The sequence below is a fragment of the Mirounga angustirostris genome, unplaced genomic scaffold (genome assembly GCF_029215605.1).
Source record: "Mirounga angustirostris isolate CCGP_5_RB_7025 unplaced genomic scaffold, mMirAng1.0.hap1 SCAF_3, whole genome shotgun sequence".
NCBI classification, from domain to species: Eukaryota; Metazoa; Chordata; class Mammalia; order Carnivora; family Phocidae; genus Mirounga; species Mirounga angustirostris.
The window spans coordinates 73925164-73950353 of NW_026991711.1; the positions used below are offsets into that span (position 1 = coordinate 73925164).

At 39.2% G+C, this 25190-nt stretch overlaps 1 protein-coding gene across 2 annotated transcripts in view; it reads right to left on the reverse strand.

The window, feature by feature from the left end:
- WASF3 (WASP family member 3) overlaps nucleotides 1-25190 on the reverse strand; it is a 124947-nt gene that overhangs the window by 58651 nt on the left and 41106 nt on the right. For both annotated transcript variants that reach the window (XM_045869226.3, XM_045869224.3), the window contains exon 2: nucleotides 12186-12279. The gene's annotated coding sequence lies outside the window, so the exon portion shown is untranslated. The remainder of the gene's footprint in view (nucleotides 1-12185; nucleotides 12280-25190) is intronic.

Consider the following 25190-nt stretch of genomic DNA (forward strand, 5'->3'; position numbering starts at 1 on the left):
AACACAGGACAAAGAGAATGTGGCCATCAGCGTGTGTGGCTGGAGAACCATAATGGGAAGACCTAAACAATTCACATCAGAAAAATACAAAGAGCAACCAACCCATATGAAGATGTCCCATCTCCCTAGCAATCAGGATAGTGGAATCACAAGAATTACTATTTCTCTCTTACCATATTGGGAAAATTTAACTGTGTCTATCAAGTATTAGAAAGGTAAATAGTAGAGTTAGTTGATGGATGGGTAAATAATGGTAAATTGTCTTTCCTAAGAATTATATCTAATAAAACTAAGAATATCATATCCTTGACCTACCATTTCTGTCTCTATTCTTCTGAGAGAAATACTCTCACTTGTGCCCAAGGGTTCATGTACAATAATGTTCACTGCATCACTGCTGTAGTGAAAAACTGGAAATGACTACTAGAGGGAAAGGCAGCTATCAAAAGCAACAAGGTAAATAAATATGGAGTGATCTCTAAAATACAGTGATGAATGAAAAAACTAAGGTTCACAATAACAGTACAGCATTTGTGCAAAAGTGACTACATATTCTCTTTATGTGTGTATATACAGGTAAGCCTACCAAAGGCTTGTAAGAAAACATCCCAAGTTCTTAACAGTGATTACCTCTATGGGGATGGATGGACATGAGAGTCAAAGAGCACGTTAATCTCAAATGTGTTCCAAGTTTTCAAAAAAAAAAAAAATTCATGTATTATATGTGTAATTATTATTTTAATTTAGTGCAAACAACTAAAAAATACTTGATGTATCAATAATAAAACTATTACAGAAAAAACTAATAAACTCAGCAGTGGCAGGAAATGGATTTTAAAAATTTTTAATGAAATAAAAAGCACTAATAGTGGCCTTCTGCATAATTTTAATGAATGTTCATGCATGAACTCATCTATTAGTATAATGGCTAAGACTTACATAATGTGCCAGGCATTATTATGTGTTTTAAACATACTAACTCATTTAATTCTTACAGACTGAGGTAGAAACTTTTTATTAATACTTCCCTTTTGAAGAGAAGAAACTGAAGCACCAACAGTTAGGCAGACTTGACCAACACCTCGTAACAGTTAATGGCAAAGCCTAAATTCAAAGGCAGGCAGTATGGACCCAGCGTCACTGTTTTTACCCACTACAGTTGACCCTTGAGCAACATGAGGGTTAGGGGCCCACCACCCCCCATGCTGTCAGAAATCTGCATACAACTTTGGACTCCCCAAAAACTTAATGACTAATAGCCTACTGTTGACCAGAAGCCTTACCAATAACATAAAGTCAACTAACATACAAAGTATGTTATTTTTTATGTATTATAAACTGTATTCTTACAATAAAGCTAGAGAAAAGAAAATATTAAGAAAGACATACGGAAGAGAAAATACATTTAAAGTACTCTACGATATAAAAAAAAATTCACATTTCTTTTTTGAACTGAACCCACGCAGTTCAAACCTATGTGGTTCAAAAATCAACTGTACATGAATCTCTGTTAAGAAAAAAAAAAAAAAAGCAACACACCAACTCAGTTTTTTTAAAAAAGCTAAATATTCAAGAGCACATCCAAAATGAAATAAGCAGGAAGGCTGAAAATGAAGAGACAACAAAAATACACCAGGCCAATGCTAACAACAAAAAGGGGGCAGCAATATTACTGTAAGACCCGAGAGAAACTCAAGTGAAAAGCAATAAAATAAATGAAGGCAAATGCATGTTTCATATTGAGAACTTTTATTATCCTTTTTTTGTACACGATGCCAACATCTTTCAGAAACCAAAAAAAAAATCATATTTTGAACTACAGAATTAGCAAATTTTAACTGATAGTACTTCAAAAGTCTGTACATAACAATGCAAGAATGTATTCTTTTCAAACATATATGAAAACGTTGGCCATGAATTAAGTAACACCAAAAAAAGTGAATGAATTTCAAAAAATTGAAACCACACAGTAAGCAGAGTGAATTAAATTAAAAATAAACAACATTTAGTAACTAGGGGAGGTTGGTAAGTCTGTTTCCATCTTTGATTCTGAACCCTTGCTCTGGCTTCTGACAAGACTTCTGACAAAGTACTTGAGGCCAGGCCAACTCGATGCTGAGCAACACTAGAATGGCACATCTCCAGACTCAAGAAACGATGCACTGACCATCCCAGAGTCAACAAACACATTCAATAATAACTAAAAATCATTTCTGCCCTGAAGAGAGGGCTACACCCTGGAAGGGATTAACTCGTGTACAGCTGGCTGAGAAGCTGGTCTGAAGGAAAGACAATACAGAGTATGCTGACATAAAGGGGAAGACAAGATAGAAAAAAAGTGAAGAGGATGTCAAGGAGGTCGTGTCTCTTGGGAGGACAGACTGGGGAAAGTGCCAAAAATAAGAATATAAATGAATCCCACATCATTCCCCGAAGTTACATTCTGGAATAAAAGGTTAAAAATTTCTAATAAAATGGACATAAGTACAAATCACATATCTACTAAAGGTCTTATATGCAGAATACATAAGGAACTCTCAAAACTCAATAATAAAGCAAACTATTCAATTAAATATACATGCAAAAGTTTTGAACAGACACTTCACAGAGGACAGACTGATGGTAAGTAAATAAGTGCCTGAAAGATGCTCAACACCATTCATCGTGAAGGAGGTACAAATTAAAACCACAATGAGATACCACCACATACCTATGAGAATGGCCAACCTTAAAAAGACTGACCATACCAAGTGTTGGTAAGGATGTGGAGCAAATGGAACTCTCACACCCTGCTGAAGAAAATGGAAAATAACACAATCGCTTTTGAAAACAGTTTGGCAGTTTCTTAAAAAGTTAAACACACTTACCATACGATCCAGCCATTTCACTCCTAGGTTTTTATGCAAAAGGAATAAAAGCATATGCCCACATGCAGATTTGCACATGAATGTTCATACAGCTTTATTTATAGTAGCCAAAATGAGCCAAAATTAGAAACAATCCCCAAATCCACCAAAGGTGAAAGGATAAACTCAACTAATCAGCAATAACGTGGGATGAATTATTGATACATGTAACAATATTATTAATGAATCTCAAGGTAATTATGCTGAATAAAAACCAGACCAAAAAAGAGTATATACTGTATAAAGAGTATATTCCTTTTACATAACTGTGATATTGTGATTTATAATAAGAAACATATATTTGGTTTTCATCCCTATTTCTGGCACAGAGCTCCTAAAATCCTTGAAATTTCCTAAGTGATAAGAGCTATGATTCTGATATTCGTAACAAATCCCTCTCAACCTCATCTGAGTATGTTACTGAGGTGACTTTAGGAAAGCCACTAAGGATGGGGGCTGGTTGCCAGGGGAACCCACCATGTGATTAGAGGGTTGGAACTTTCAGTCCCACCCACTCCCAACTTTGGGGAAGAGGGAAGGACTTGATTGAGTTCAATCACCACGGGTCAATGATTTAATCAATCATACGTATGTAATAAAGCCTCCATAAAAACCCAAAAGGACAGAGCTTCCAGGTTGGTGAACCAGAATGCATTCATATGTTGGGAGAGTGGTGTATCCCAAACTCCATGGGGACAAAAACTCATGTGTTCTGCCAGACCTTTGGCTGTTCAACCATATCCTTTAAAATATTTTGTAATAAACTAGTAATCTAGTAAGCAAACCAGTGTCCTGAGTTCTGTAAGCCACTCAAGCTAGTTAATAAAACCCAAGAAAGGGGTGTGGGAACTCCCAATTTAGAGCCAGTTGGAAGCGCAGGGAACAGTCGGGGCTTGAGGATGAAGTTGGGCCGGCTGGGGTGGGGGGCAGTCTTATGGGACAGAACCCTTAATCTGTGGGATCTCATGCTGTCTCCCAGGGAGATAAAGGTCAGAATTGAGTTAAACTGCAGGACACCCAGCTGGTGTCAAACTGCCTGATATGTGGAAAACCCACACGTCTGGTGTCAGAAGTGAAGTAGTGTTGTGTGAAGAATTTGTAGTACAGGAGACACATCACGGAGTGTTCTTCCTTCACAATAACATTCTAGGAAATGCAAACTAATCTACAGAGACAGAAAGCAGATCAGTGGTGGCCCTGGAGATGGGGAACCGACAAGAGGGAGGGATGACAAATGGCCATGAGGAAACTTCTGTGGGTAATGGCATATTCACTTTCTTGTTGATGGTGATGGTTTCATGAGTGTGTGCACATGCCAGAACTTATCAGACTGTACGTTTTAAATAGTCGTAGTTTATTGTATGTCAATTATGCCTCTATAAAACTTGAAAAAATGGATCAATGGAGATGGACAAGAAATGAGGACAGAAAATTAACTGGGAGATCACTGAACATTTCTTGACTACTTAGATTCTAACATGATGGCCTAGCCTAGATGACTCTATTGTGAGCCACAGACACAGGACTAGGTATCACGGCGGAAGAGACAGACATACAAGATAAATTTAGCATGGAGACAGGCCACTGCTCCAAGAGTATTTACAAAGGGCCAGTTAATGGCAGCATAAACAGCAATGAGCTCAGTTCCCTAAGGCAAGTTTTCCTCCTACACAATTCCCTCACCCTAAGGGGCTCTGAACCCGCCAACCTCATCAGGGAGTGTGCCACTGGAAACAGTCTTTCAGTGCAGGGAAGCAGACGGAGCAGCAGGCGGAAACCCTCAATGCTCAAGAGCTGAGGCCTGGTGCCGCCATGTAAGTCCCACTAAACCCATGTCCTTACAGCAGCCATCACACCCGCCTGCTTACCTCAAAGGGCTGCGAGGAGAAGACCCACCTACAGACCCACAGAATGCCACAAAGTGGAACACAGATGCTACATGTTACTCCTATTAAACAAATAAATGCTTCCTTGACAAATTAAAAAAAAAATTGAACCACCTCCCTTTCCACTTTAATGGGACAGCGAGAAGAAGCCATTAATCAGTACCACACTGTGATGAACATGAAAAGCTCCTATGCTGTTTACCACCATATTACTACTTCTAATCCACACAAAGTATTTGTTAAATTAATGCCCTTTTAAACAAAACTCAAATCATCAGCTCTTTATTCAAGGTATAACAAACATGTGAACTAGACACATTTTACAAACAGAATGTTAAATTAAGCTAAAAGGCATTGCTTTTATAATATAAAATATGTCAGTAAACACTCAGAAGCTAAAAACATCAACAGCATTTTAACACTTGCTAGAGACATGACTTTCAGAAAAACGCTGATCTCAAAGAACTTTTAAAATTCAGAAAGAATTTTTAGGTACTAGGAATTTATCTGATAGCACCTATGACCTCAAGGTTTAAGTCTCAACAAGCTCTAGTTTTTGTTTCCAATTATCCAGTTAACCATAAATTAAAAGTCTTCTCAAAAATTAGTCAGCATCTCCTCTTTTTGTTAAGAAAGAAGTATCACATATTTTTCTCTAACTTACTCTTCTGCATTTTTGAGAATGACATTCATCAAATAAATTTACAAAATTCAAAATGCATTAAAACTTAAGTTCTTAGAGGAAACAACAAATTATAAGATACAAAATTAGATAATTTGCCAAGTGTGTGAGGAAAACATTGTCACCAGACCCTAGAATATCAAGTTGAACCATATGAAATTACCACTTTTGTTGGTAAAAACAGCCAAATGTTGGCCATTTCACATGAATGAATGTAATTAAAATGAGATAAAATTAAAATAACAATAAAGCTGTGGAATCTAGCAACTGTTCTCTAGCATACATGCTACTAGACATGAGTTTCCATGTTTTTAGAAACAAAAAGCATCCTGATGGCAATATTTTTGGCAACTAGAAACTGTGCTCATGAAAGAAAGCTATGATCAATTAAATGGCTGTTTTAGTTAACTATTCCCAACTGTTTGAGCCATGAAGGCATGAAGAGAAATATGAGAGAGTAAAATTTCTCAAATTTGCAACCTATGTCCTTGGTCTCAAAACATCAAGTCTGGCGTCCTATCAACTCCATTCTTCTGAACATATTCCAGCAAGTAAATCATGAGCATCATCAAAAGGATCAGGCAGGGTTTCTAGGGAACTTTATAAAAAATCGACCAAAGAAACCAAATCATAAAGCCAATGGTAGTGAACCAGTTAAAGATGACAAATGGGAACATTTGCACACGTAAGCATTTATATACATTATGTCATTTATGTCCTACATACTACAACTTAATAGGCTGGTATGGTGCCCACTTAACAGCTAAAGAGATCAGGGCTCAAAAAGTAACTTATCCAAGGTGGGACAACACTAGTAAAGTATAAAAACTTAAATTCAAAACTGATTCTGTCAGATCCAATCTTTTTTTTTCTTTTAACTGAGGTCTAACATTGTATAGTTGACCCTCGGACAACATGGGTTTGAACAGGTCCATTTATACATGGGTTTTTGTTTTCGATTCTTTTATAAATATGGTACAATACTGTAAATGTATTCTCTCCTTATGATTTTCCTAGTAACACTGACTTTTCTCTCACTTACCTTATTGTAAGAATACAGTTTCTGATACATACAACATACAAAGTTGTGTTACTCAACTGCTTATGTTATCAGTAAGGCTTCCAGTCAACAAAAGGCTATTAGTGAAGTTTTTAAATAGTCAAAAGTTATATGCAGATTTTCGCACCTGTGTTATTCAAGGGTCAACCGTATTAGTTGCAGATGTACATCATAGTGATTTGAAATTTCTATATAAAAATGATCATCACAAGGTAACATTCATTGCCATATACAGTTACAACAATTTTTTTTTCTTGTAATGAGGACTTTTAAGATCTACTGTTTTAACAATTTTCAAATATGCAATACAATATTATTAACTAGAGTCACCATGTTGTACATTACATCCCCAGGACTTCTTTATTTTATATTTGAAAGTCTGTACCTTCTAAACCCTTCACCCATTTCTCCCACCTTCCACTCTCCATCTCTGGCACCCACCAATCTGTTCTATGTATCTATAACCTTGGTTTGTTTGTTTGTTTTTTAATTCTTCATATAAGTGAAATCATACAGCATTTGTCTTTCTTTGATTTATTTCACTTAGCATAATGTCCTCAAGGTCCATCCATGTTCCCTCAAATGGCAAGATTTTATTCTTTTTTTATGGTTGAATAGTATTCCATTATGGTTTCCATATACCATATCTTCTTTATCCATTTATCCATTGATGGACACTTAAGCTGTTTGTATATCTTGGCTATTGAAAATAATGCTGCAATGAACATGGAGGTACAGATAACCTTTCAAATTAGTGTTTTTGTTTTCCTTGGATAAATACCCAGAAGTGGAACTGCTGAATCATATGGCAGTTCTACTTGTAACTTTTCGAGGAACTCCATACTGTTTTCCACAGTGGCTGCCCCAATTTACATTCCCACCAACAGTGCACCTTTTTTATATTGTCACCAACACTTACTGTCTTTTTGATAATAGCCATTCTAATAGGTGTGAAGGGATATCTCACTGTGGTTTTGATTTGCATTTCCCTGATGATCAGTGATATTGAGCATCTTTTTATGTACCTGCTGCCCATCCAATGTCTTCTTTGAAAAAATATCTTTTCAGATTTTCTGCCCCTTTTTAATCAGATTTTTCTTGCTATTGAGTTGTATGAGTTTTTTATATATCTGGATATTAACCCCTTATCAGAGATATGAGTTGCAAATATTTTCTCCCCTTCAGAAAATGCCTTTTCATGTTGCTGATGATTTCCTTTGCTGTGCAGAAGCTTTTTACTTTGATGTAGTCCCACTTGTTTATTTTTGCTTTTGTTGCCCTTGCTTTTGGAATTCAGATCCAAAACATCATCGCCCAGACCACCTATACTTTCTTGTAGAGCTTTTATGGATTCAGGTCTTATATTCAAGTCTTTAATCCATTTTGAGTTCATTTTTGTGTATGCTGTAGAGGTAGTGGTCCAGTGTCATTCTTTTGCATGTAGCTGTCCAGTTTTCCCAACACCATTTATTGAAGAAACTGTCCCATTGTATATTCTTAGCTGCTCTGTCATAAACTTATATGCACGGATTTATTTCTGGGCTCTCTATTCTATTCCACTGATCTATGTGTCTGCTTTTACACTAAGACCATGATGTTTTAATTACTACTGCTTTGTAATATAGTTTGAAATCAGAGGGCATGATGCCTCTGGCTTTGTTCTTTCTCAAGATTGCTTTGGCTATCCAGACAGGATCTTTTGTGGTTCCATACAAATTTTAAAATTAGGTTCTATTTCTGTGAAAAATACCACTGGAATCTTGACAGGGTTTGCCCTGAATCTGCAGATTGCTTTATGTAGTATAGATATTTTAAAAATATTAATTCTTCCGACCCAATTCAAAACCAGCTCTGTCAGATACCAGAGTCTTAGAGCATTCCTGCAACTAAGATCCTCTATTAGCATCACCATTTGGGCTGCTGGCATCACCACTGTCTGCTAGAAGCTCTGAGTATTATTTTTAATGTTTTCAGCAGTTCGTCAAGATTATCCTCCTTCTGGAGATGAGGGAAATGAGGATCAAGGATTTAAGTGATTTCGCTCAAAAGCGTAGGCCTGTATGTTCTTAGCATCTGAACCCAAGATTTTCTGTTAACTACTAAACTTACGCTCCCCCTACTATACCACTACTCTGCCATACCTAGTATCTAGCATCAACTAAAATGGTCAATAACATGTACAGCTAACCCTGGAACAACATGGGTTCAAACTGCACAGGTCCACTTACAAGTGGATTTTTTTCAATTAATACAGTACAGTATTGTAAATGTATTTTCTCTTCCTTATGGTTTTCTTAGTAACATCTTCTTTTCTCTAACTTACTTTACTGTAAGAATACAGTATACATTACATATAATATACAAAATATGTGTTAATCGACTGTTTGTATTATTGGTAAGGCCTCTAGTCAAGGCTATCAGTAGTTAAGTTTGGGGGAGTCAAATGTTGTAAGTGGATTTGACTGTGTGGGGGTCAGAGCTCCTAACCGCTGCACTGTTTAAGGGTCAAATGCAATTAAAACAGAAATGCACACAACTATTAAACTGTATATTTGTTTACATTTGTAAGCATTCCACTGAGGCTGAGAAACTATTTGACTGCAAGAGACTTAGGTATGATTCCAGTAACACCATCTGGAGAAACACTATCTTGCCATACAACTATACCATGCAACTAGGACAAGGACTCAGGGTTTCCTCAATTCTTACCCGCCAAACATCATAAAAATGTGTGTATGGAAATTATTTAGCAGAAATCAACAGGCATAATATGCGGCTTACATTATTATACAAAACATGTCAATGTATTCTAAGATACAGACAACAAGCATATGAAATAATTTTAACTCATCCAAAGATATATGATAGTTGTAACAGATTTAACAAGTAATTTTGTATGCCCTCTTACAATTTAAAAGGACATCTTAGCATTGTTTCAAATAACCTTTTTCTTTAAATCAAAAAACAAGAGCTATTTAATGAAGTTTAAACCAATGCATAACTTTTAAGTACTACACAAAGGTTTCTGGTTATATTAGCAGAAAGAAGAAATGCTGAACTAAGACTCTCCCAAGAGATTATGCTGACTTTTAACTTCAGAGAAAACAGTAACTGAAACCCACAAGTCATATACATGTGGCCTTGCTCTATGATTTTCAGATCATAACCACAGAAACCCAAATGTAGTAGATACTGTCTACAGGCATTCAACATTTATTCCCACCTCCACTGTCTTCTTCCCTATATCACAGAGACTAGAAGGCTAAAAAGCTCATTTCTCAGGTCCCTTGCCATGGGACTTTAATTTTTTTTCCTTCTGTATCTATATGCCTGTATTTCCTTTTTTGCTTTACTGCACTGACTAGGACAATTCTGAGTAAGAACAGTGAGTGACCATCCTTCCTTATTCCCAATGTTAGGCAAAAACATTAACTCTTCCACCAATAATTACAATTACTAGCTGTAGGTCTTTCATAGATACCTCTTATCAAGTTGAGAAAGCTCCTACTTTTCTGAGTTATCATGAATAAATGATGAATATTGTTAAATGCTCTTTCTAATAAGCCTATTGAGATGATCATACAGGTTTGAAGAATTCTGTGTAGTTTGTTCATATTGTGAATTATACAACTGATCTTCAAATGAAGAAACAATCCTGCATTTCTGGAATAAATGGCACTTTAGTATGATGTATTATACTTTTTATATAAACTTTATTCAGGTTGCTAGTATTTTGTTGAGAAATACCTTTTTTTTTAATATTAGAGTAATAATGGCCTCCTAAAATAAATTAGTGTTCTCTTCCTTCTATTTTCTGAAGATTTTATATATAATTGGTTTTACTTCTTTCTTAGTAAGTTGGTAGAATTCACCAGTGAGTCCATTTGGGCTTAGAGGTTTTTGGGGGTAGAGGGTGTTTAACTACAAATTCAATTTCTTGAATAAAGAGCTATGCATGTTATCCACTCCTTCTAAAAGGATTTTTAGAATGTGATGTTTAATTTCAAAATATTTGGAGATTTCACATATAATCTGATACTGATTTCTAGCTTAGTTTCATTATAGTCAAAAACCAGACATATTCCTGAAAAAATACCTGTAAAGTGAAAGCATGGAAATCAAATTAAATACCTTGTGACTTTGATGAAATCTGTCCATTTATCTAAGTTATCATAATATTCCCTTTAACTTCCTTTTGTAGAATCTATACTGATGGTGTCTCTTTTCTGATACTAAAAATTTTTGCCTTCTCCTTTTTTTCCTCATTAGTGTAAATACAGGTTGATCAATTTTATTGATCTCATTAAAGAAACTCAGCTAACCAATCACTGATGTTTTTTCCTACAGTTTTTCTGTTTTCTATTTCAATGATTTCTGCTCATATCTTTGGTAACTCCTTCTCTGCTTATTCTGGGTTTAATTTGCTCTTTGCCCTCTAATTTCTTAAGGTGAAGGTTTAGATTATTGTTTCAAAACTTCTATTTCCTATTATAATCATTTAACATTATAAATCTCCCCCGGAAGTACTGCTTTAGGTACATCCCTTAAATTTGGATATGTTGTATTTTCATTTTCATTCAATTCAAAATATTTTCTAATTTCCCTTGTGACTTCTTCTCTGACCCATGGGACTTTTAGAATGTGGTATTTAATTTCAAAATATTTGGAGATTTCACAGATAATCTGATAATGATTTCTAGCTTAGTTTCATTATAGTCAAAAATTACAGACATATTCCTGAAAAATTACCTGTAAAGTGAAAGTATGAAAATCAAATTCAATTTCCTGATAGTAAATTAATGGAATGATTTGCCCACAGCCAAGGTGAGACAGAACTAAAGATCAAGTTATCTAGCATCCTTTCCTCTAAAGGATATTAAGAGCATTATGTTCTCTCTAAAGCCCACCTTAAAATCAAGAGACTTGTCATTTTCCCTTCTACCCTTCCAAAAAAATAAATAAAAGGAAAAGAAAGACAATTTCACATAGATCATCTCATTTGATTTTTACAACTCTATAAAACAAATGATAGACATCTTGTACAAGGAAAATGAAGCTCAAAGGAGTAACTCGCCTTACTGGTTTGGCCATGTCTCATTACTCTTGAATTATTCCTTGAAGATAAAGCAATATACATAATTTAAATCTCTAAATAATTCAAAACCTCATTTCAGCCACTGTTGGAATCAACACCACCTCAGTTCAGAGTAAGTTGTAAGTAAAATCCACCTAGGCTTAAGTTTTATCATCTTGACTGCTCATATCCATTCATTATTAACAAAAATCAGATAATAAAGAACCAGTTAAACCCCAAGAAATAAAAAGTAAATGGGCAAAATATGTAGGAAGGAAAAATTAGACCCCAGTTTAATAAGACATAAACTATACAGCCATATTTGTTTTTCACACAAAAATTAATATGAAATTAATATATCAAGTTATATTTTTTCTCTTTCAAATCCTTGAACTGTTGATTAGGATCTAAAGCTCTAAAATATTATCTGCTGTTAATATTTACATATTAAAATATATTAATATGTAATATTTTGAAATATTAGAATATTTTATAGTATCCTATTTCAAATTAGAATTCTGAACTATAATGTTACAGAAATTAAATGGCTTTAAAGGTAAGAGGCACACATTCTTACCGTATAACTGTTGACTTACGGGTTGCAGAAATTCCCCTCAGGTAGCATCACCACTTTGGCTCAGATGTCAATAGTACAGCAGTCAAAATTAAAACTGAAAAAAAAAAAAAAATTTAAATAACAGTAAGTAAAATGCATTCAAGTCTTCAAGAAAGTCCTAAATTCAAATTTCACATTTCAACAATTTCATCAAGGGAGTTCCAGTCCCAGAACTAGTTTTTTTAATTAGTTTAAGCAAGGAGCTAATAAGGCATGTGAATTCCTGTATAATTCCAACTCCCTATCCTGGAATAAGCCCTGAAGTTAACATCAAGAAATCACAGTAAATAGCTAAGGGGCAGAAAAACAAAAAGCCAAGTATATTACAGGTATATTCAACTGAACTGCTCAGTTCATAGATTCAACACACATACATTTAAGGTTTTATTACTGCCCACAATGAACTGAACACTGATGATTCACACAAGAACTCTATCAGACAAGAGCTTCTGTATCAGTTTTTCATACAAAAATATTAAATTCAGCAGCACCTGAATTTAAATACAGGTGGTGCAGTCGGTTGAGCGTGGACTCTTGGTTTCAGCTCAGGTCCATGATCTCAGGGTCTTGAGATCGAGCCCCATATGAGGCTCTGAGCTCCACTCAGAGTCTGCTTCAGACTCTCTTTCCCTCTCCCCCTACCCTACGCCCACCCCAACAAACAAATAAATCTTTTTAAAAATCTATTTAAATTCAATAAAAATCTTGGTGATCCCTTTATAAATACTTTGATAGAACATATGTGGATAAAACAGTAACAAAGATTTAATACTTGCTGAATCTACCCTAGATTGTGTTTCCAGAATAATTGATATTCATAACAGCAAGACTGTAGAGCAATCTGATATTGTTTATCAAGGCTCTGGAGCTAAGCAGTATCAGAAAGTATGACAGAATTTCCTACCCAAACAGAGTTATGGTTTATTTAGGAAGAATATGCAGAAGAAAAATTTGGTGAATATCATTCATTAATTCAGCAAAAGTTTACCAAGCATCTTGTATGAATAAGTCCCCCCACTGTAATGCAACAATGTAGACACAAAAATGAGTATGAAAATGCCTGCTCATCAGAGAACTCACAGTCCTGTGATGGTGACCAATGCCTGTCAATAATTACAATACAATAAGGTAGCTGTATGAGAGCAAGAGTGAGGCGGTGGAATGGGATATATCAAACAGTCTCAGAGGACAAGGAGTGGGGAGGAATGAGGCCAGGCAAAGGCCATGCAGGCACGGGGAAAGGAGGAGTGTGCGATTTCCGAATGGGAAAGCAACTTTGAGTCTACTGAAGAGGATTCTCTGCATATGCATGAATTATATGTAGGCCGGTGGATGAGAACCTACACAGTTAAGACTGTCACTACCATTTGGAAAGTAGGGGAAAAAACAGATCATTCAATGATCCTCTAATTTATACACATCCCACTAGTTTGCTTATTTAAAATTAAAAGCAGCACATAATTTTCTTCCCCTTCCTTAGGAGCAGCTGTACAGCAAGCTCTTGATTATGCAGAGTAAAAGAAAAGTGAGTTTTCCTAAGTAATTTGCATTCGTGATCACCTTATTTCCAAACACAGAGAATTAGCCCTAGGTTTTTGATTATCCAGGTCAAATTTTACCTCTATCAGATCACCTTATTTGCATGAAGTACCTAGCACTCTACATTTCACGTTAGAGATGGTTCTGTCGAGCTAACTGTGAAGGAAAGGGTCTGACGTGTGTGTTTTCTGGATGACCATTTGTGTTTAGCAATCATGTGTTAATTCCTCCTTTGGGAAATACACTATGAGTTTTCCCATTTGCCCGAAACGCTACGTACTGTTAATTTGTCAATAGCTATCACTCGGTGAATGCTTTACTCAGGATTAAGCACAGTGCTCACATGTCACATACATTTTAACTTAATCCACACAACGCAGGTAATATCTGTCTCCATCAAAAAATGAGGAAACTGAGGCCCAGCCGGTGACACGTCCAGGATGACACAGCTTGGAAGAAGCAGAGTCAGGACCGGTGGGTCTGGCTGCAGTCACTCTTCTGAATGGCAGTATTAGACAGCCACCTTCTGCACACACATTTTTCTTTCCTGCTCTGCCGCTACCATGTCTTACTTAAGTCGGGAACCATCAAAGTCTCGAAGAATCAACTAGACTTTGTGAGTGTGCTGCTTAATTTTACAGGGTAGAACATATCTTTAACTCCTTGGAAGCTACAGTTTAGGGTTAAGTGCGAAACCCAATACTTCTACTTAGAGGGGTCAGGGAAACACATTTAAGTGCAACACCAGAACTGAAATTCTATTTATGTCCCATGGCTAAGCTCTGGGTGGTGCTGAAAACGCTTCTCCGTGGCCATGGTCTAAGAGCACAATTGCCCTGTCATTTCCTACCACGGGCCTGCATCCGTGATGCTCCCCCAGCATGACCGCCTTCTTCTCGCTTCCACACATCCCAACTGTGCCTAGTCCTCAGAATGCAACCTAGTACGGGCTCCTCCCCCCATCCATTCAGCTCTCTAGCTACTCAACAGACACTTACTTATTGCAGTAATGTGTCAGGCACTGTGTGTGTCCTCACCCTGGAAGATCAAGGCCCAGGCCTTCAACCCCAACAACCTCTTGGTCCACCAGAAGAAAACTGTACAAACAAGGAATTAGTATGCAGTGTGATAAAGGTGTATACATGGTATTAAGAGTGCACAAGGGAGGGAGGGGAGCAACCGAGGGGAGGGGGTGGCAGGAAAGACATCACAGTCCTGGTAACAACATATATTTGTATATATGACAAATATATTACAGATGATGATGACCTAAAATAAGACGGGAGAATTTTTTAAAGGGAACAAACTTGACAGACATAGGTGTTGGGTGATGAAGTGGATGGGATCCTAGGATGTCTCTCGGAAGACAGAGCCAGAACCACTAAGGCAGCTCTGTCCAGCAATGATGGATGTGTTTTGTGGATGAACACCATCCAAAATGGCAGCCTCCAGCCGCAGCGAGCACTTGACTGAGCCTTGAAAGGTGGCTAGTGTGGCTGAGGAACTGAATTTTTCATTTTATTTCATTTTAATGAATGTTAATTTAAATAGCAACACAGGGCTAGCAGCTACTGTACTGAACAGTGCAGCTCTTAAGAGTTCAGGTTTGAGATACTAAATTGAGGGGTTATTACCAGTAGGGGAAAGGAATACCAAGAGAAAAGTATATGAACACTCAAATATTTGTTGAATAGATGAATGAACAAGCCAATGAACAGAGGAACAAACTGAATGATCTTTAAGGACTCCTCCCTTTAAAATTTCATTCAGGGGATGCCTGAGTGGCTCAGTCAGTTAAGCATGTGCCCTTGGCTCAGGTCATGATCCAGGGTCCTGGGATTGAGCCCAGCACTGGGCTCCCTGCTTGGTGGGGAGTCTGCTTCTCCCTCCCCCTCCGCCCTGCTCATGCTCTCACTCTCTCTCTCTCTCAAATAAATAAAATCTTAAAAAAAATAAAATAAAATTCTATTCAAAGAGGTACTTATCCCTGCTCCTTCAGGTTTTGAATACTGTTTTCAATATGATGGCATCAGACCTCAGTCTAATTCTTAAAATGCTGCTAAATTAAAATTCCTTATGCTATTCAGTGTAAAAAAACAAGAAAGAAAAGAAAAAAATGGAATTTTTGCAAGGAATGGTCACAGACCAAGGATAATCAAGCCAGGGTAGGTAAGTACCTAGTAAAATGTGTCCAAACAATTTATAGATGAGGACGAAACAGCTTTATGATGAGCTCTGGTCATTACAAATATATTACAGACCATTCACCTCCTAAGCAGTTCAGCTGATGTTCAATTTACATTCCTCTATACTGTGCTGAGAGAAATGACTGAATTTAATCTCATGGAACACCTAATTTTGTTCTACAGAGCATTTTAAAAGGTCAATGATAATAAAGTTGTCCCCAGTAATATGCCCTTCTATCTTAGTTATCCACAACTATCCAAGTCAATATGAGATAAATAAAACTCTGCGACAAGAAAACGTTTAACCTGAGAACAGGTTGTGTCCAAATGACTCACTATTAATCTGCCAATGTTATCCTAATCTGATTGTACTAGGCTTTACTATTTTGGTCCTTGCCATCCCCCTACAGCTTCCGAATTCTAGTTTTCTAGAAAGGAGAAGCTGTTCCAGAGAGCTGTTGCCCTGCTGCGCTTTCCAGGGCTACCCTGTTAACCAGACTCAAATTCTAAATTCCTCCCTCCCCAGGAGATCATGTCATCAGTAAGAGTTCTTAACTATTCACATATAAAGTTCCATTTACAAGACTGTTAGGCATTTTAGAAGCTGTAGCCGCCATTAGCTTCAGAGAAACAGATCTCATCAGAATGTCTAATATGAATGTTTTTAGCTAGAATCGTCTGACAACACGGTAGAACAGCAGTCTTGTGTTTCCCCTCCTTGGCCTCTCAGGTTGGATACCTGGGCTCCAATTCCCAATGCTGGAACAGTCCTACGTCTTTGAAATCAGAGCTGGTAGGGACACACTTAGCTGGCTCCACAATTCAATTCAGTGTATGAGTGAGTTCTTTTGTAGAAGGTAAAACAAAAACACTAAGTAATAAGACAAGGTCTTGGCCTCCAGAAAGCTTTATCTGGTGGGAAAAAGTAAATAAATACAAAAAATAGGAAACAAGTCTCAGAAGGGATATTGCTATGAATAAAACAGAAATAATTGCAGCTAGCTGACATTCACTGGTCACCTAGGTGTATCACAGTCTCAGCCAGGTTCACTTTCATATATTTAATAATTAATAAAACCACATTAATTATGAGTGCAAATGAAAAATTCTCCCCGTTTTGAGTAATCTGTTCATTAAAAAGTACTTATCCCAGACCTTAATACAAGGGTCATAAAACAGTATTTTCTTCCCCTTAACGAACAGTGTAACTACCTAGTAAAATACAAGGAATGAACGATCGATTCCTGATATGACTTTTGCAGAGATCCACAGCTGGTCCACACCTCTGGGCTAATAATGGTCAAAGAATCGAATAGCCCAGATAAAGATCTGGGTCTTGTCAACCACTCATCGATCCATTCAAACACTTACTATCCCACTACGCATAAGAAATACAACCATGAGTCAGACAAAGGTGAGCCTATATATGGAAAGACACCTCACCGCAAGTTCAAAAGTGCTAAAGTGGCCAGAGATACAGGCAACACGCGGTGAGAGAAAAGGTTAGTAGCACCTGCAATAAACAGGAAAAGACTTCAAATCTGCATGGGGCTCAAAGTGACACCAAGAGACTGATTCCTATCTTCTGAGATGCACAGAGTATACAAAGTTAATATAAAGATAAATGCTGTATCATCACTTAAATATTAGGACATCATGGGGAAGTCAGGATCAGGAGCAGCAGATTCAGAGCTTGCTCATTAAATGAAAAGCGTGTATCTGCCTGCCTGTCTCCAGGGAAGCTACGAGAAACTCATGGGCAAGCATTAGAAGGGGTCGAGATCCACCGCCCCCAGGCAGCACGGAGCTCTCCTCCACCCTCCCTCTCCCTGTACCCACCTGCCTGAACACTGTTCAGGGAGAGGGAAGCCGTGAGTTTGGAACTCCACTCATTAAGAAACACTATTTGAAATAAGGCTTTCTTTATATTCAGTTAAAGCCTACATCTTTTTTTTTTTTAAGGATTATTTATTTATTTATTTGACAGAGAGAGAGACACAGCGAGAGAGGGAACACAAGCAGGGGGAGTGGGAGAGGGAGAAGCAGGTTTCCCGCTGAGCAGGGAGCCCGATGCGGGATGCGGGGCTGGATTCCTGCACTGGGATCATGACCCGAGCCGAAGGCAGACGCTTAACGACCGAGCCACCCAGGCGCCCCTAAAGCCTACATCTTTTTTTTTTTTTTTAAAGATTTTATTTATTTATTTGAGAGAGAGAGAATGAGAGAGAGCACATGAGAGGGGGGAGGGTCAGAGGGAGAAGCAGACTCCCTGCCGAGCAGGGAGCCTGATGCGGGACTCAATCCAGGGACTCCAGGATCATGACCTGAGCCGAAGGCAGTCGCTTAACCAACTGAGCCACCCAGGCGCCCAAGCCTACATCTTTATAACTGCAAACCAACACTCTGTTCTGTCCACTGAAACCAAGCACAATCTACCACACCCTCAGCTCTGCAAACATCCAGGTATCTGAAGGCAGAGTTCAATATTCCTGTCCCTCCAGCCTTTCCCAGGTGCTCTCTGGCCTGTCCTTCAGGAGGTGCAGTGCTCAGAATGACACATACCAGATGTGGCCCGAGGGAAGCAGCACGCCCTGCCCATCGATGCCACCAGCCTGCCAGTTTGTTCTACTGGTTCTCTCTTCTGGACGCTGCCGCCACGCTGGGCACACTCCTCCTTAGGAAAACTCCTCTCTGCCCCGCCACTCTGGAATAGGATCCCCAGGCTGCCCTTCTGCAAGGCGGCCTCCACCGTTTCTCCCAAGCTGCAATCATGCCCTGAGCCCTCCACTCCTGAGTTTCTCTGCACCTGCCACTCCCTGCTCACTGGCCCTCCCAGTGAGCGGACTTGGGTCACTTCCACTACAAAGCATTGTTCAGCTTCCCCGTAGCATCCATTTTCCCCTTCTCCGTGCCCACCAACCAAAGGGGCAGTACTGAATGCCACAGTGTGGTAGGCTCTCAAGCCCGAATTGAGCTCCCACCGACATCCCCCCACTTACTTAGACACTCCAACATTCCAGGCAGGTTATTTAAGCCTACATTTCCTAAACTACAAAAAATGAGACTGTGGGAGTTACGTGAGCTAATCTGCGGGACACTCCAGGCCTTGCACATGATAAGCAACAAAGAGCACCAATCACTGCTGTTACTACTTACTACTTCTCCACCACCACCATTAATTACAACCTGTTCCCCTCCACATGGTCACATCCACCAGGACTGGGAGGGTCACCTGCATCTTTATACCCCCAGGGCTTCGCAGAGAATCAGGTTCACAACATCCTCTTGAGCAATGTTTGGTCCAGAAGAAAACAAATAGTGAATGGATACATGAGCACACAAGAACCTAAAACCAAGATGATCGAAGATGTTCAGATTTAGTTCTATTCTTAAATTTGCCTAGTTATTCATTATCACAACAATGCACTGAGCTGCTAAGAGATCAAAGAATTTAGAGGTTGAGATGTTCAAAAATTCACATTAAATGGAATCCATTTTCAGAGGAAAAATGGATTATCTAGTTGTATGGTGCTTCTGCATACTGCAAATGTTGAGGTTTTCTGTTTGTTTGTTTGATGTTTTTAATGTTCATGGCAGAGGTCTGGCCCTGGGCAGCCAGCCACCTGTGAGCCCTAACACTTTTGACCCCTACCTCCACTCTTCACTATGAAAATTTTTTTCATTTTCATTTCTAAATTCCTAGTACCCAGCTCAGTGCTTGGCACACAGTCCACACTCAAAAAACATCTGCCAAATAAGTGAATTTTCTTGAATGCTTAGGTTAAAAAAAAAAATCACAATGCCTCTTCCTGACCTACTTCGACCCAGAAAGTTGGACTTGCCTTGTGTCCAGTGACCTTGTATTGGCCCCATGGGCACCACTTTATGTGCTGTGCTTCACCCAAGCAAAGAGCAGGAGAATTTGGGTCAACAGAGTACTCGTTTCAATTCAGCCAAATGGTTAATGAGCTTTTGTGCAAGGGGCATAAAGAGATAAATAACTTGCTCAAGATAAAATAAGGCTTCCAGCTTGAGGAAAGACTGCTGACTAGGACGAAGTGTTTTAAACGCTGTTTAGCAACATTATGGAACAATCTACAACCATTAAATACAAATGTGGAGCGGTACCAACTGGCACCATCAGGCAGTTTCTTTCATGGCACTCAGAGACAGCCTGAGAGCGCAGGAAAGAAAGGAGAAGGCAGGACAGATGCAGGGGACAGAGGGACAAGGGTCTCAGTGGGGCAGTGAGCTGACCAACAGGAAAGGTGGGAAAACAGGGCGAGGCCAAGGGGTCCCTGAAGATCTGCTCCAGAATTTTGCAGACAACAAGAGATGCAACACACTCGCCCATTAAGACATCCCAGAATCCCAGAATTTTTTAAACTTCCTTTCTTAAAAGTGGGACACTGTGTCCTTGGCTGATGTTCTGGCACTTTTCCTGTTGCTTGTGACCCCACAAAGATGACAAACCAATGACTGTGGGGAGACCCCTGAACATAATAGCTTAAAAGTTGAAAGAGATCCAATTCAAGTGAAAGATTTTCTTGCCTAAACGACATTATATTTTTCTCTGCTTTAATTACTGAATCCTGTAATTGGAATTCATCACTGATTCAAAGAGATGCTAAAAATAGTCTGTTTCCGAATGTAGAATGAGAAGCATCATGTAATTTTGCTACTAAATGGACTTTTATTTTTTTCATAGCTCAGTAACTTACTCTTGAAATAGATTTTCTCTTTTTATTAACCAAAAATGTAAAACACTTCAGATACACATTAAACATTAATTTTCAATACTAATTACGCTTTGTAAGTTTATAAATGAAATCTCAGACATATACTAACCTTGCTTAAAAACAGTTCCTCGACCCTTTCCCTATAATCATGACCTTCATGAAACACCTCTGACTGAAGAGTGCAATCTCATTTACATGTGAGAAATGAATTAAAACAAAGCCTGTTATCCCACAGGTTCTCCACTGCACATGGCAATTTGAACCCACTGTGCCATTTACAAAGGGCTTTCTCACATGAATCATCTCATTTAATCTCCACAACCATCCTGATACAAACAGGAAAGGCAGGAATGTTTTAATTATCTTACAAATTAGGAAGCTAGCTCAAAGACTGAACCGGCCCATGAAGGTGGGGGAGACACTCACCTCCATCTTCCTCACCTTCAGTCCCACCTTGTATTCCAAACTCAGCTCCTTCAAGGACATGCTCTGTGGCCTCAACTGGGTTTCCTGGACCGCTCCCCTCAAGCCCAGCAGATTCACCCCTTCCCCTCAACTCCAACAAGCTCACATCTGCTTCCCATTGTGGTTTGCCCTGGGATGCCCATGCTCTGTCTTCTCAACTCAATTAGAAGCCCTGTGAGGGTAAAAACTGAATCTCCTCTTTTTTTTTTTTTTTTTTTTTAAGATTTTATTTATTTGACAGAGAGAGACACAGTGAGAGAGGGAACATAAGCAGGGGGAGTGGGAGAGGGAGAAGCAGGCTTCCCGCAGAGCAGGGAGCCCCATGTGGGGCTCGATCCCAGGACCCTGGGATCATGACCTGAGCCGAAGGCAGACACTTAAGGACTGAGCCACCCAGGCGCCCCTGAATCTCTTATTTCTTAATGTCTAGAATCATGTACATAACAGGGAGACACTGAATTCTTTTTTATGATGCCACCTATCAAGGAACCGTCAAGTAGACAAATGTCTCTCTTTTCCTAACTTTTCAACAATGGCCCTGCTCTTCCCTTTGGCTCCACCCTCCCAGCTGCAACTCAGTAAGAAATTCCTGGAAGCCATTCCTGGGCCATCATAAATAAATTAAAAAAAAAAAAAAAAGAGGTTTTCTTAACAATGATTAAAGTTGCTTTACTCTTTAACTGGTCTGAGTCTCTCCTGTTCTCCTGTACCTATAAACTGTCCCTGGTTTCTGATGTTGGTTTGTGAGCACCTGTGAACCTGACTCACTTGTCACCTATGTTTTTATTTCCTTGATTCCGATATTCACCTGCTTTCTGTCCGTGCCAGGCCTCACACCGTTAACTTCCAGCCCCACCTCAGCTCTGCTGACCCTGCAAACCCATCCTCACATCAACACAGTCCAATGCTACCAAGGACCCCACCCAGGCCCCTACCCAGGGACCTGCTGGCCTGCCGTGAGTGGTCAAGAGAGGGATAGTGCCTTATTTTTAATCTTTAGTTTCTCCCTGGAGTTCTGCATTTCCGTAGCGATTTCAAGAGGAAGACAAATGTACTGCAAGTACCAGTGTCAGCTGCTCTCGGTGCCCCATGACTCTGTATCCTTCCGCTTCAAATGCACACGAAACATTAGGACAACTTAGTACCTTACAGTCAGCAATCAACATCCTGTTGGAAACCAAACACATCAAAACCAAATCAGGGTTACCATTCGGTTTCATGAAATATGCTGAACCTTAAATCTGGACAAAGAGAATTGTTACAAAAACGCACAGAAGTACTTAGGAAATCTGTGCGTTATCAGATGGAAACAGCAGATGTAAGCGCTGCATTGCAGAGGCCTCTTTTTTTTTTCATTACCATGACGATTTTTACATATTCCAAAATCAAAATCTATTTCAAAGCTAGCTATGTAATACTAAACCTGACATAAAGATTTCACGTGCCATTCAACAAGTACCTTCAGTTACTTGTTTTCCCCCTTGAGGATAAATTATACTACCAGCCAGTATAACAAATGGGTCCATAAACTTCCACCCCCAGGGGATCCTGTGTGTTCAAAGAAGACTGCCTAACATGGCAGTAACATTTTATGGCACATCTACACTCAATCCCCTTGAGCCTCTAGTCAAACCCTAATGTTCACTATATCTAAAGTAATCAGGGAGCTGAATGGCTCACTACCAGACTACAAGAATACCACAGCTTGTGACAGAAGACAAACATAAGGGGAAAAACCCATCACCACCCAGAAATGAATATAAAACTTCAGTCACTTAGAAAGTAACTTACTGCCACTGAAAATATTTCTAGCATTAAGTTCTGTCTGCTCTTAATTAAAGTAGTAATCATTTAATTAGTGGTATCCAATATGATCTTGGAGAAAATGTTTTCTGAGGACCAACGGCTGCATGATAAAGGGGAGAGACCAGAGATGTGAGCATCGGAGACTGGGACTCCATGCCTGGAGCATCAGAAGCTGTGGACTCAGGGGAAGTTATTACTGTCTGGGCCTCAGTTTCCCCATCTGAAAATAAGGCCAACAGAAACGCCCCCCCTTAGAGTGTAAACATGAGGGAAGGATGAGCCATGTTGTCAAAGAACACAGCAAGGAGGCAGAGATGTTTAATTAACGGCAGCTACTATAGAAAGCTAATGTCATGCACTTGTCATCAAACAAGGAGGCGGAAGCACCTGTCACAACTGGGCAGTGTGACTTAGGCCGCTATGGCAAAGGGGAAATGGAAACACCACGGCATTTGTGAATGCGGAGGACATGCCGCTTTCTCATTCTCCTCACGTGACTGTAGTTAACACCCACCTGTCTGCAAAGGACAAAGCGGATGCTTGTGGCAAGTGGCCAACGTACAGAACGTGCCCCACCCAGCTCTTGTTTGATTTCTGCAAGTAGAGACGATGGCCAATTTACCCACTGAAAGAAAGGGCATGGAAATGTGGATATTCCAAACAGGAGGTATTTTGATATTTGAAATCCCGATGTTTATTTCACTTAACAAAAGCTCCTTTACTTTTGTAGTTTGGGGTTAAGTTTGAATTCTGCCTGAAATGCTAGCTGAATCTGTCAACCCTGAAGTCGTGAAGATGCCAAGATCCAGATTCTGTTCTGTTCTCTCCACCACCCACCATAATTCCAAATAGTTGACATCACCCTTCTCTCCAAATCGAGAAAAGCCCGCTCTCCCAAAGACAGACCTCAAGTCTATAGATTTTTTTTTTTAAGATTTTTATTTATTTATTTGACAGAGAGAGAGAGAGACAGCGAGAGAGGGAACACAAGCAGGGGGAGTGGGAGAGGGAGAAGCAGGCTTCCCGCAGAGCAGGGAGCCTGATGCGGGGCTCGATCCCAGGACCCTGGAATCACGACCCGAGCCGAAGGCAGATGCTTAACGACTGAGCCACCCAGGCGCCCTGACAGACCTCAAGTCTAAAGAGCCTTTCAGCACAGGGGTCCTGATTAAGTGACTGACTCCACATATACAGTAAACTGAGAGAATTCAAGTGGCCACAACCTATTCAGGGACTGTCAGCTGACTTGAAATCAAAATGCACTCCAGCAAGTTTCATATCCAATTTTATCTTCTCCCTTCACTACCACAGAGATAAATGAAATTCCATGGAAATTTACTAAAATAAATACTACATAATCCAGATACCAAAGATGTATAATGGATCAATTTTCCTGTGTTACAAATACAATGAGATTAAATACTATTTTTTATCACTCTCAATGCTTAAAATAAATGGCCCCTAAATCTTCCTTACAAAGTGGCCAAAATCCACTGAAGGCAAGGTAATGAGTTACCGAACCTAAAAATACCGAACCTAAAAACCTAAACTAACAAAATCATGCCATTTCAATATATCATGGCCCTCCCTTACTACATAACATACAACCTCAAGAATTTTCAACTTAAAAGACCTGCATATTGATAGTCTCTACCCTGCCACCAAAAAAGCCATCGCCACCACTACACAGCACCTTCCTGCAACAATTAAGGAAAGGAAGGAAGACAGAAGTGGGGAGGTGGGAAGAGATTTGCAGAGGAGAAACCGACAAGATTCGCTGGGTGGCCCCGCTTCTTCGCGGAGGTCGGAAGTAATGCAGAGAGGATGCTCTGCTCCTTTTCTGCTGATGACTTGAACACAAGGAGATTAAATTCATGCAAAAAAGAACTGAAAACATCTGGCCTCCAACACTAACCACCCAACAAAACAAAGAATATCCCAGCTCCAGTAAACACTGTGCGATTTCTTATTTAAAACACCTTTTTTAGTCAGGATTTGTATTATGAATTCTCTGCTGGGCTGAAATGTTAACCAGGACTGTATCACACAAGGGCATTTAGAAAGGAAAAGATAAGAAGCATGCTAGCTGACATTTACTGAGCCTGCAAGGCCAAGCCAGGCACGTTGCTCAAGTGCTCTACGTGCTTATGTCTTTCACTTGATCCTCGTAACAACCCTCTGAGGAAGGTGCTAGCATGATCCCCATTTTACAGATGAGGAAACTAGGCCAC